The 12,022-nt window shown below is 36.7% G+C and overlaps 1 pseudogene; it reads left to right on the forward strand.

Annotated features, from left to right (window-relative positions):
• Window positions 1-5,173: 5,173 nt before the first annotated feature.
• LOC115848257 (heat shock cognate 71 kDa protein pseudogene) lies at window positions 5,174-7,394 on the forward strand (annotated as a pseudogene).
• Window positions 7,395-12,022: the final 4,628 nt, after the last annotated feature.

The raw sequence follows: 12,022 nt of genomic DNA on the forward strand, positions 1-12,022 counted from the left end.
ACTAAGCTTTGTTAGCTCATTTTGAAGCTGATTGTCCAATGATTCTGAACATCATTTAACCCTTTCTCTTTTGAAAAACTTGGTCTGACATTTTTCTTTACCTCAAAAAAAAAAGACGTTAAAATTTTGTCTATAATTGTAAAAATAACACATGCTCATTTAAGTATATTTAAAAAATAGAAAAAGTAGAAAGAGGAAAAGTGTACAGATGTAGTATTATCACTCTCAAAGCAATGATTGTTAAGACTTTGGTTGTATCTGTAAAACACATACATCACAGTAGATATATTAAATAAATTTTAGCACAGCTTTTGGAGAAGGTTAGGTTTGAATTCTACTTCTGCTTGCTCCCCCCCCCAATAGTCAGAATAGAATATTTATTTTCTTACTGTTTTAAAATATTTGCAATTTTCTTATTTAATTAAATTTTACATTGAGTTATAACTCAAAATTTTAGCACAAATAGTGAAAAGTTCAGTCAATCCATTTTTTTTCTTTTTTCTTTTGTGGTACGCGGGCCTTTCACTGCTGTGGCCTCTCCCGTTGTGGAGCACTGGCTCCGGACGCGCAGGCCCAGCGGCCATGGCTCACAGGCCCAGCCGCTCTGCGGCATGTGGGATCTTCTCGGACTGGGGCACGAACCCATGTCCCCTACACTGGCAGGCAGACTCTCAACCACTGCGCCACCAGGGAAGCCCCAGTCAATCCATTTTTGTTTGTCTGCTTAGCACTGAACAAATTAAACTAATTTTTAAAATTGTTTCGACATTTTTAAACTGAATTCACTGAATCAATCAAGTACTTTTGCATCCCAGTTAGGTTATTTTATCTAAGGGTTTTAGAAGGTTGAATTATTAGGAATCAATTTCATTCATTCCTTCATAAAGTTATATATAAGAACTCACTGTGTGGGGAGCAATATAATATATGGTTTTTAATCTGTTAGATACTACTATGAGATGATTTATCAGCTGTATGGTTGTGTACAAGTTTCTTGACCTCCCTTCACTTTATCTCTCTATCTGTAAAATGTAATTAGTTACAATACCCTCTTTCACAGGGTGTTTTTTTGAGAATTAAATTGCATAATACATATAAAGTATGTAGCACAGTTTCTGACACATAGTAAGTGTTCAATAAAAGTTTTCTATTATGACCTTAGGTCTACCACTGTGGACAATACAGAGATATATGACCTGATCCCTACCCTTAAAAGCTTATTTTTAGTTGAAGAAGTAACACCCATCAAGATGCTAAAAATATTTTGATAATTAATAAATAATACAAGACAGAAATATCAATACATCTCAATACAAGAGATGCCAGAAAGTAGTATGTAAGTGCCAAATTAGTGGATACATTGAGCTTCAGTGGAGGTTCATGAAATAGATGAAATTTGAAATTTATAAATGAAGAGTAACATCTGAGTCAAAGATCCCCCCAAAATGTATAAGTGTAGAAAAAAGGGTGGTGTCAATGAATTACTCATCCAGACTGGCCTGCCTTTACTTAGGAGTGAATATCTTAGCCAGGCTTAAAAAAAATCTTATAAAAGAGCAATCCTGAAAATTGTTAACCACTAACTCCTTTATATGGGAAATCAATAAGATCCTATAAAATTTTTCCTTATGGACTTTGTACTGTTTATAAAATGCATCTTATTCTAGATCTCCTGTGTGTTTGTAGTACAGAAATTAATGTTTTCTAAAATACTCAGCACACAACTTCATGAATATAGTTCTCTTTTTATTTTCTTATTTGGTCTTGATTAATAACACTTCTTGGTTCCTGTATTATCACTTAATATTATTTATGGTTAAATTTATGAAAAATTACACTGTGTGCTTAGGAAGTCGCCTTACCAAAGGTAACTGGAGATTGTTGTAGAAATTATATTACTGGAAATAACTACCAAATGAAATCACCTGGATTGTGAATTCTTCTTTTTTTAATAAATTCTGAGATTATGCTGCTTTGTAATATAAGAAAAACTTCAATCTTTAAAAGCTGGCAAAAAATAACAAAAATTTATTTTATAAAAAGCATTTTTTGAACATCTGTATTGGAGAATAATTGCTTCACAATGGTGTGGTAGTTTCTTCTTTATAACAAAGTGAATCAGCTATACATATACATATATCCCCATATCTCTTCCCTCTTGCATCTCCCTCTCTCCCACCCTCCCTATCCCACCCCTCTAGATGGTCACAAAGCACCGAGCTGATCTCCCTGTTCTCTGAGGCTGCTTCCCACTAGCTATCTATTTTACATTTGGTAGTGTATATATGTCCATGCCATTCTCTCACTTTGTCCCAGCTTACCCTTCCCCCTCCCCGTGTTCTCAAGTCCATCCTTTAGTGGATCTGCATCTTTATTCCCATCCTGCCCTTAGGTTCTTCATGACCATCTTACAAATATATATTTTAAAGAACTTCTTGCGTAGCTAGTTTAATTTCACTTTCCATGTCTATTTTATAGGGTATTCCTATCATACAATATGAGATGCATGGAAGTTATACAATTTAATAGTATCTATCTATCTATCTATCTATCTATCTATCTATCTATGTGTCATCTAGATTCTTACTCTTAAGACAGTGGGGGAAACATTTGTATATAGAGAGTTTTTTTATCTGTGATCCTCAAACCATCCAACTTATTTGGACAGCTTAAAAAGCCAAAGTTGTATGAACACATGTGATATACCTTAAACCAATCTTGTCAAACATAGGTCTGCATGCTGGTTAATAACTAGGATTTTAGTAGGCCTTGATGAAATGAGAAAAAAAGAGGGACATATTAATTTTATATTTCAATGTATGATTTCTAGCTTCCTTTCTTTTGAAGGACTATCATTTATTCTGAGATTATGTCCTTTCAACTCCTTTTGGTGTTAAAATTGCCTTTCTAACTTCCAGGTCTGCCAAGATGGGAATCCTATTTCTCCCTAGTGCTTCCTCTTGCAAATAAATTCCCTAGTTGTAACAAAACAGAAAAAAGTTGTAAGCAGACTCTGAATGATGGGAAGAGAGAGCGGACTGGCTAGGGACATGAGATTTTAGTAATGATGTAGTGGATTTCCTTTTGCCTCCCATATATCCTGAATGGGAAAGTGGAGAGGCCCTCAATTCAAAGTCACCGATGAGCACAGCTGAAGAAAAAAAACTGTTCCCCTTATCCAAAAGACTGGAAAAAGCATAGCCTAACAGAACAGAGAAAAAATACATAGTACACGACCTAATCCTGACAAATACTGATGGAAAATCTAGCATTCTATAACCCCCCACCTCAAATCAAGGCAGGCTGAATGGACCTTATCTGCCCACCTCCTCCTTCCTGTAGGAACAGGGTCTGGTGGTTTGTTTCCCCTGACTGGTTGTGGGCAAAGCAAGGATCTGATTTTCATCCTCAGCTTGGTGGAAGCAGGCTTCTCTCAGAATCCCCCACCAAATTAATTTTGGCAGGGTTGAGCAGAAAGCTGATCTTCCATCCACCACGTGGTGGCAGAAGGCAGTGCTTCCAACTCTCTTACCATGGTAGTCATGAGGGAATCCAGCAGGGAGCTCGGATGCCACACCAGCCAGCAACAACAAGACTTACAGAGGTGAGGCAGGCTAGTTGGCACTCTGCTTTCTCACTCACCCCTGTTTCAGCAGGGTACCAAAGGGAGATGAGTCTTCACCTACATTCAGCAACAATGAAAGTGAATAAAGTGGTTTTAAGAGAGACTAGTTGGCACTCCATTCCATGCACCCCACTCTGTCAGCAGAGCCTAGTTGGGAGCTAAACCTTCATTACCATCCAGCATTAACAAGGTGGATCAGGCTGCGAGATGTGGGCTAAGTGATATAATTCTTCCACTACTATTATTTCTGGTTTAGGCACGGGGACAGAGCTTACAACTCACACGTTTTCAATGAGATGGTGTGAGTCAGCACTACATATTTTTATGGGGTTGTAACAGTGGAGCATAGCAGGTAACAATTTCTAACCCCTCCCCAGATCTGTGTGCTACACCTAATTAGGATGACTCCCTGCTAAAAAGATTAAACAAAATCCTAAGTCTCAAGACAAAATACCCAAAATGCCTAGGATACAATAGAGATCATTCATTTTATTAAGAACCAGGACAATCACAACTTGAACAAGAAAAGAAAGGCAAGAAATGTCAATACTTACATGACAGATGTTGGAATTATCTGACAAGGATTTTAATTCATCTTTCCAAAAAAGTGTTTTCTGTGAGCAATCAGGAACACATTTGAAACAAATGAAAAAAAAAAGGAAATTTCAGCAAAGAAATAGAAGATATAAAAATACCAAAGGTAAATTATAAAAATAGAAAATAAGGTAACTGAATTTGAAAAAAATCAGCAGATGGGATTAATGGTAGATTGGAAATGACAGAGCATAAAATCAGTGAATTTAAGGACAGATCAATAGAATTTACCCAATGTTAATAACAGAGAAAAAACAAAGTGAGAATAAAAAGAGTCTAGAGGACCTATGGGAATACAATGAAAGAGGTAACAGTAATATCATCAGCATCAGAGAATGGAATAAAAATATTCAAAGAACAAATGGCAGAAAACTTCTTTAACTTAGCAAAAATCATAAACATAGAGACCCAAGAAGCTTAGAAAACCCTAAATAGGATAAACTCAAATAAATATATGCCAAGACACATCAGAATTAAATTCTGAAAGCCAAAGATAAAAATATATATATCTTGAAATCAACCCGAGAGAAATAATGCATTACCTATATGGAAACACAAATTCTATTGACAACAGATTTCTCATGTAAAGTCATGAAGGCCAGAAAGAAGTGACACAATGCTTCTCAAGTACTGAAATAAAAGAATTGTCAACTGTAAATTTTATATCTAGCAAAATATCCTTCAGGAATGAAAGGGAATTTAAAAACAAAATCAAGCAAAGAAAGAAAGAAACAAACAAAAAAACTAAACCTACAACTACCTTATGATGCAGCAAATGCATTCTTCAGCGTTTATCTCAGATAAATGAAAGTGTTACATAAATGTTTATAGTAGCTTCATCTGTAGTAGCTCCAAACTGAAAACTACCAAAATATATTTCAATAGGTGAGTAGTTAAATAAACTGTGGTACATGGTACATCCATACTCAACAATAGATGGGGTTTCTCGTTGAACGCAGCGGCAGCTCTATAGGTTGCTGTTTTCTCCTTCAGTGGACCCGGGCCTGCGCTCCAGCAACCATGTCTAAGGGACCTGCAGTTGGCATTGATCTTGGCACCACCCATTCTTGTGTGGGTGTCTTCCAGCACAGAAATGTGTAAATAATTGCCAATGATCAGGGGAACAGAACTACACCAAGCTATGTCGCCTTTAATGATACCGAACGATTGATCGGTGATGCTGCAAAGAACCAAGTTGCAATGAATCCCACTAACACTTTGATGCCAAATGCCTCATTGGACGAAAATTTAATGATGCTGTTGTCCAGTCTGATATGAAGCATTGGCCCTTCATGGTGGTGGTGAATGATGCAGGCAGGCCTGAAGTTCAAGTAGAATACAAGGGAGAGACAAAAAGTTTTTATCCAGAGGAGGTGTCATCCATGGTTTTGACAAAGATGAAGGAAATAGCAGAAGCCTACCTTGGGAAGACTGTTACCGATGCTGTTGTTACAGTACCTGCTTACTTTAATGATTCTCAGTGTCAGGCTACCAAAGATGCTGGAACTATTGCTGGGCTCAGTGTACTTAGAATTATCAGTGAGCCAACTGCTGCTGCTATTGCCTATAGCTTAGACAAAAAGGTTGGAGCAGAAAGAAATGTGCTGATCTTTGATATATGTGGTGGCACTTTTGATGTGTCAATCCTCACTATTGAGGATGGAATCTTTGAGGTCAAATCTACAGCTGGAGATACCCACTTAGGTGGAGAAGACTTTGACAACCGGATGGTCAACCATTTTATTGCAGAATTCAAGTGCAAGCACAAGAAGGACATCAGTGAGAACAAGAGGACTGTCCATCGCCTTCATACTGCTTCTGAGCATGCTAAGTGCACTCTCTCTTCCAGCACCCAGGCCAGTATTGAGATTGATTCCCTCTATGAAGGAATTGACTTCTATACCTCAATTACCCATGCCCGATTTGAAGAACTGAATGCTGACCTGTTCAGTGGCACACTGGACCCTGTGGAGAAAGCCCTTCTGGATGCCAAACTAGACAAGTCTCAGATCCATGATATTGTCCTGGTGGGTGGTTCAACCCACATCCCCAAAATTCGGAAACTTCTACAGGACTTCTTCAGTGGGAAAGAACTTAATAAGATCATCAATCCTGATGAGGCTTTTGCTTATGGTGCAGCTGTCCAGGCAGCCATTTTATCTGGAGACAAATCTGAAAATATTCAAGACTTGCTGCTGTTGGATGTCACTCCTCTTTCCCTTGGAATTGAAACTGCTGGTGGAGTCATGATTGTCCTCATCAAGCACAACACCACCATTCCCAGCAAGCAGATGCAGATCTTCACAACATACTCGGACAACCAGCCCGGTGTACTCATTCAGGTTTATGAAGGTGAGTGTGCCATGACCAAGGATAACAACCTGCTTGGCAAGTTTGAAATCACAGGCATACCTCTTGCCCCCCGTGGTGTTCCTCAGATTGAAGTCACTTTCGATATTGATGTCAATGGCATCCTCAATGTCTCTACTGCGGATAAGAGCACAGGAAAAGAGAACAAGATTACCATCACTAATGACAAGGGCCATTTGAGCAAGGAAGACATTGAACGCATGGTTCAGGAAGCAGAGAAGTATAAAACTGAAGATGAGAAGCAGCGGAATAAGTTGTCTTCAAAGAATTCTCTTGAATCTTATGCTTTCAACATGAAAGCTACTGTTAAGGATGAGAAACTTCAAGGCAAGATTAATGATGAGGACAAACAGAAGATTCTTGATAAGTGTAATTAAATAATCAACTGGCTTGATAAGAACCAGACTACAGAGAAGGAAGAATTTGAACATCAGCAGAAGGAGCCGGAAAAAGTCTGCAACACCATCATTACCAAGCTGTACCAGACTGCAGGAGGCATGCCAGGAAGAATGTCAGGTGGAATGCCCAGGGGCTTCCCTGGTGGTGGAGCTCCTCTGTCTGGTGGTGCCTCCTCTGGGCCCACCATTGAAGAGGTTGATTAAGCCAGCCTAGCATAGGTTTAGCATTGCTCAACACAACATGGAAGGAGCCAAATTTGTAGCAAATTCCATGGCAGTTTTATAGTTGAGCTGCTGTAGTAAACTGGGCATTCTTGATACTTGAACATGGAATGTGTGCACAGGGAAAGGAAATAACATTGCACTTTACAAGCACTGTATTGTAAGTGGAAAATGCAATGTCTTAAATAAAAATGTATTTAAAATTGGCAAAACAGAACAAAAACAATAGATGGGGACAAGCTATTGATACATACATGAACTTGACTGGATCTTAAAGACATTATGCTGTATGAAAGATCCCAGTGCCAATAGATTACATACTGTATCATTCAATTTATATAACATTTTCAACATGCAAAAGTGTAGAGTTTGAGAACAGATTAGTGATTTCCTGTTGTTAGAGATGGGGAGGAGGGGTGGCTGCATTTATAAAAGGACAACAGTAGAAAAGATCCTTAAAGTGATAGTACTGTTAATACTGTTAATATGGTGGTAGTTAAACAAAGTTACACTTGTGATAAAATTCCATAGAATTATACAAACAGAAATGAGAGCACATAAAACTGATGAGCTCTAAATAAAGTCAGTGGATTGTAACAATATTTGTTTCCTCATTTTGCTATTGCTTTATAGTTTTGCAAGATTTTATCATTAGGGGGGAATTGGTTATAGGGTATACAGCATCTTTCTGTAATTTGGGGGATACTTTCTATTAATCTATAATGATTTTTAAATAAAAAGATATTTTAAAGTGAGTGCCCACGACAAAAATTGCCTTTCCTTTATGAAATCATGGGAATAGTATTTTGTTGTTGGTGTTTTAAAATTCTATTTCCTTAGCAAAATAAAAAGTTGTCAACACTATGTTGGTCTATACAATGTAGTTTTTAAAATGCTGCAAATATTTAAAATCTAAAAGATCTGGAGTAATTGAAGTAAATTGTACTAGAGTGTGGCTTTTGGAAGAAAGTATGAATGGAAGAAAAAGGGAAAAGAAAGTAGGTAAACAGAAGTTTCCAGATTTTTTTTCTCTATCTCTTTGTTTCACTCTCTATTTTAAGAAAATATTAGTCACAGGGTCAAAAGTAATAAGATAAAAAAACTAGACCCACTTTCCACTTTGACGTATCCTAACTTGTGGCTATCTATAAAGTATCAAAATTGTGCTACTGTAAGTATGATTTCAAGGAATTCCAATCCAGGGATCACAGTAATGCTCTACTCATGGAGAGAACAAACTTGAATAGAACCAAAGATACATTTTTAGTTCTAAGTTTTCAGCAACTGATTTTCAGGGAGCATAAGAAAATTTGCTGGAAATGACATATTTGGATGTTTACCATCTTCATTTCTTCAATTATGTCATATTAAACAAAGATAACTTTGAAAGAACAGAAATAAAGCAAACATAGTGGGGACAAAATGGATAAAGGGAATATGACACATAACTTGGGTGACTTAGGAAGCTCATTTTCTTACAACTCACATATATTGGGTATTGTCAGTTCTTAACTGTTTTAAATTTTGTTTTATTTATAAGTGAAACAGCATTTTTTAACAAGTTTATTAGCCATCTTGGTCTTTTATTCTGTGGATTTCCTCTCCATTGGTTTACCAATTTTTCTAATAGTTTTTTTTACATTTCTTATTTATTTAAATTAGCTCTTTGAAAATTAGTATAATAGCAATATTTCCCCCAGTTTTTTTTTAATTTTGTTTATGTTGGGATTTTTTTCCATTGAGTTTTTGAATTTTTATATTGTCTAATTAATCAATTTAGTTTCTTCTGCTTCTGTATATATCATAATGCTTAGAAAAATCTTGTTTTCTTATAATTTTATGGGCTTTAAACTTTACATTTATAGCTTGAATCCACCAATATTATTTCTTGGGTTAATTAGAAAAATAGGGGTCCAGATTTTTTTCCTTAGAAATGATCAACTCAGAAATTCCCAACTGATAATCCTTCAGGTGGTCACAGACATGATCTCATCAGCCTTGGGGGTGGCTAGGAAGGGTTATGGTCTGTCAGAACTCCTGGATCTCTTGCCTTCAACCATGATCAGACTCCTCTATACATTCAAATAAATATAATTTAATGTGACAAATAAATATAATTTAATGTATGTCATTACTTGAAAAATATTGGGAACCCCCAGGCTAGACTATCATCCCAAGACCACTGATTGACTAATTCAAACTTTTCTCACTGACTTTATTTACCATCTTTACCATATACTAAACACATATTTATATTTGACTACATTTCTGGATTCTACTGTGTTTTTTTTGTTTGTTTTTTTGTGTTTTTTTTTTGCGGTATGCGGGCCTCTCACTGTTGTGGTCTCTCCCGTTGTGGAGCACAGGCTCCGGACATGCAGGCTCAGCGGCCATGGCTCATGGGCCCAGCCGCTCCGTGGCATGTGGAATCTTCCCAGACCGGGGCATGAACCCCTGTCCCCTGCATCGGCTGACGGACTCTCAACCACTGCGCCACCAGGGAAGCCCTCTACTCTTTTTACATTGATATATTTCCTCCATCTATACAGCACTATTTTAATTATTTGGTAATTAGAGAAAGTTCTCCTTGTGGTGGCTATTAATTAAAAATGTGTATTGAACATCTACCATGTGCCAAGCACAGTGCTAGGTACTGGGGTATCAGCAGTTAAAAAAGATTCTCATGGAGCTTACATTTTGATGGACGATGAGTATTAATAAGTGAAATACTTAGTATGTTAAGTGGTAGTGTTACAGAAGAAAAATAAAACAGGGAAATTATATAGTTATTCTTAGAGTAAAGAAGGATTGTAATTAAAATAGAGCAGTCAATGAAGAACTCAAGAAGGTGACATTTGAAGGAGATGAGAAGAGAGGGTTGAGATTATTAGTGAATGAGTGTTCCAGACAGAAAGAATAGCAACTGTAAAGGCCTAGAGGTGGGATTATGTCTGACATGGTTTAGGAAAAGCAAGGAGACTGATGTGACTGAAGTAGTGTGAGCAACAGGAAATAGTTGTAGGATTTTAGATCAGAAAACAGTAGGCTGGATTATGTAGGCCCTTTTATTGGCATTGGCTTTTTGAATGACATGACAAGCTCCTATAGGATTCAAGCAGAACCTAGAGAACTATGTAAAGACTGGTTCCAATGTCCACCACCGTAAAGACCTAGAATATTTTCTCTTGACTCCTGCTTATCCATGACTCTTCTGTGTGAAGTCACTCCTCTCTCCCTAGATTAACCAAGCTCTTGTTCCTGCCCCTATTCCCTTAAGGTGATTTCTTAAACAGGTATCCCTCATCCCTTTGTATCCATAGGGCATTGGTCCAAGGACCGTCTGTGAATACCAAAATGCGGGAATGCTCAAGTCCCATAATCGGCCCTCTGTATCCGAGGTTCTACATCTTCGGATTCAACCAACTGTGCCAGGTGTAGTCCTGTAGTATTTATTGAAAAAATCTGCATAAAATTGGACCCACACAGTTCAAACCCATGTTGTTCAAGGGTCAACTGTACTCTGATGTTGATAGTAGTTTATCTCACTAAAGAAGAGAGAGAACACACAAATATATAATCTCTGACCTCTGGCCATATGTACTTTAAAAAGGGCACTCTGTGCATGTGTATGTGTGTGTGTGTGTGTGTGTGTGCGTGCATGTGTGTGTGTGCATTTCTTTAGGGCCTATCCAAATGTGTAGGGCTAATTTGACTTATTGAATAGCCCTATAATACTTTATAATGAGTCATTCTTTTTCCAGTATCTTCTTCCCTGCCAGTTTCACTTCTGGCAGCTTGTCTTCTTTGTTTTTAAATTGCTACCTAATATGATTTAGTTTATACAAAATTTTATCCCTGATAATTAGACCAGTAAGATTGTTACATCATTTTATTCTTGAACAAATCTAAGTTAATATCCTCCTACTTGAATGTTATTTTAAATTTTCTTTGAATGTGAAATAAAATTCAAGTGTTTTCTTTCTTTCTCATCTTAAAGACCATTTAAATGTGTTTTCAGGTTTTGCTTCTATGGTATTGTAGTTTAGGTAGTTTGATAAAGAAGTGGAGTAGGTAAAAGCATAGGATAAAATATTTTATATTTGTTTATATTACAGGTTCAACACAATCATCATTATCTATTTTAGAAGTATGACTGCAAAATCTTGCTATATACACAAGGAAGCCTGCATGCAAAATGATTTTTAATTTTCCAACTATGCCTATTGCTTTCACAGTCTTGTCTGTTTCCCTGCAAGCACCAGTGAGGTGACATAATTTGATTTATATTTCAGTGCTTCTTTTAACGTGGCTTATTTTGCTTGAATTTACACTTACCTCAACAATCCCACAGAGTATAAAAAAAAAGTATCTGCTCTCCCCACACATCGGTTAAATTGCCCAATTTCTTTAGCGATGTTATTAAGATATGTATATAATTTAAAATGTATTACATCCATACTTTTCTTTTGAGCAGAGGACTTTTTACATAAAGCCTTCCCTGAATAGTTGGCATTAAGGTGAACAGTGAGTGAAAATATAGGCTGCACATTCTTGCTGCTCCTGGCAGTATGTGACCTTTAATTTAAATTAAATTAGTCAATATATATGATAGCACTTGATGAATCATAAAACATTCCAAAAATGCCACCTAAATATTTAATTAAAATTTTTGACATCTGGCATCAGATTTCAGATGGAAATGAAATGCAGGATGATTTTAGGAAGCTCTATCTTAGGTAATTTGTAAAAAAGTACCAGAGTTCAACCTGATTAAATGTTTGACCAGTTTTCAGAAATTTAATTAACTATTTTA

The sequence above is a fragment of the Globicephala melas genome, chromosome X, assembly GCF_963455315.2.
Source record: "Globicephala melas chromosome X, mGloMel1.2, whole genome shotgun sequence".
In the NCBI taxonomy this organism is placed as follows: Eukaryota; Metazoa; Chordata; class Mammalia; order Artiodactyla; family Delphinidae; genus Globicephala; species Globicephala melas.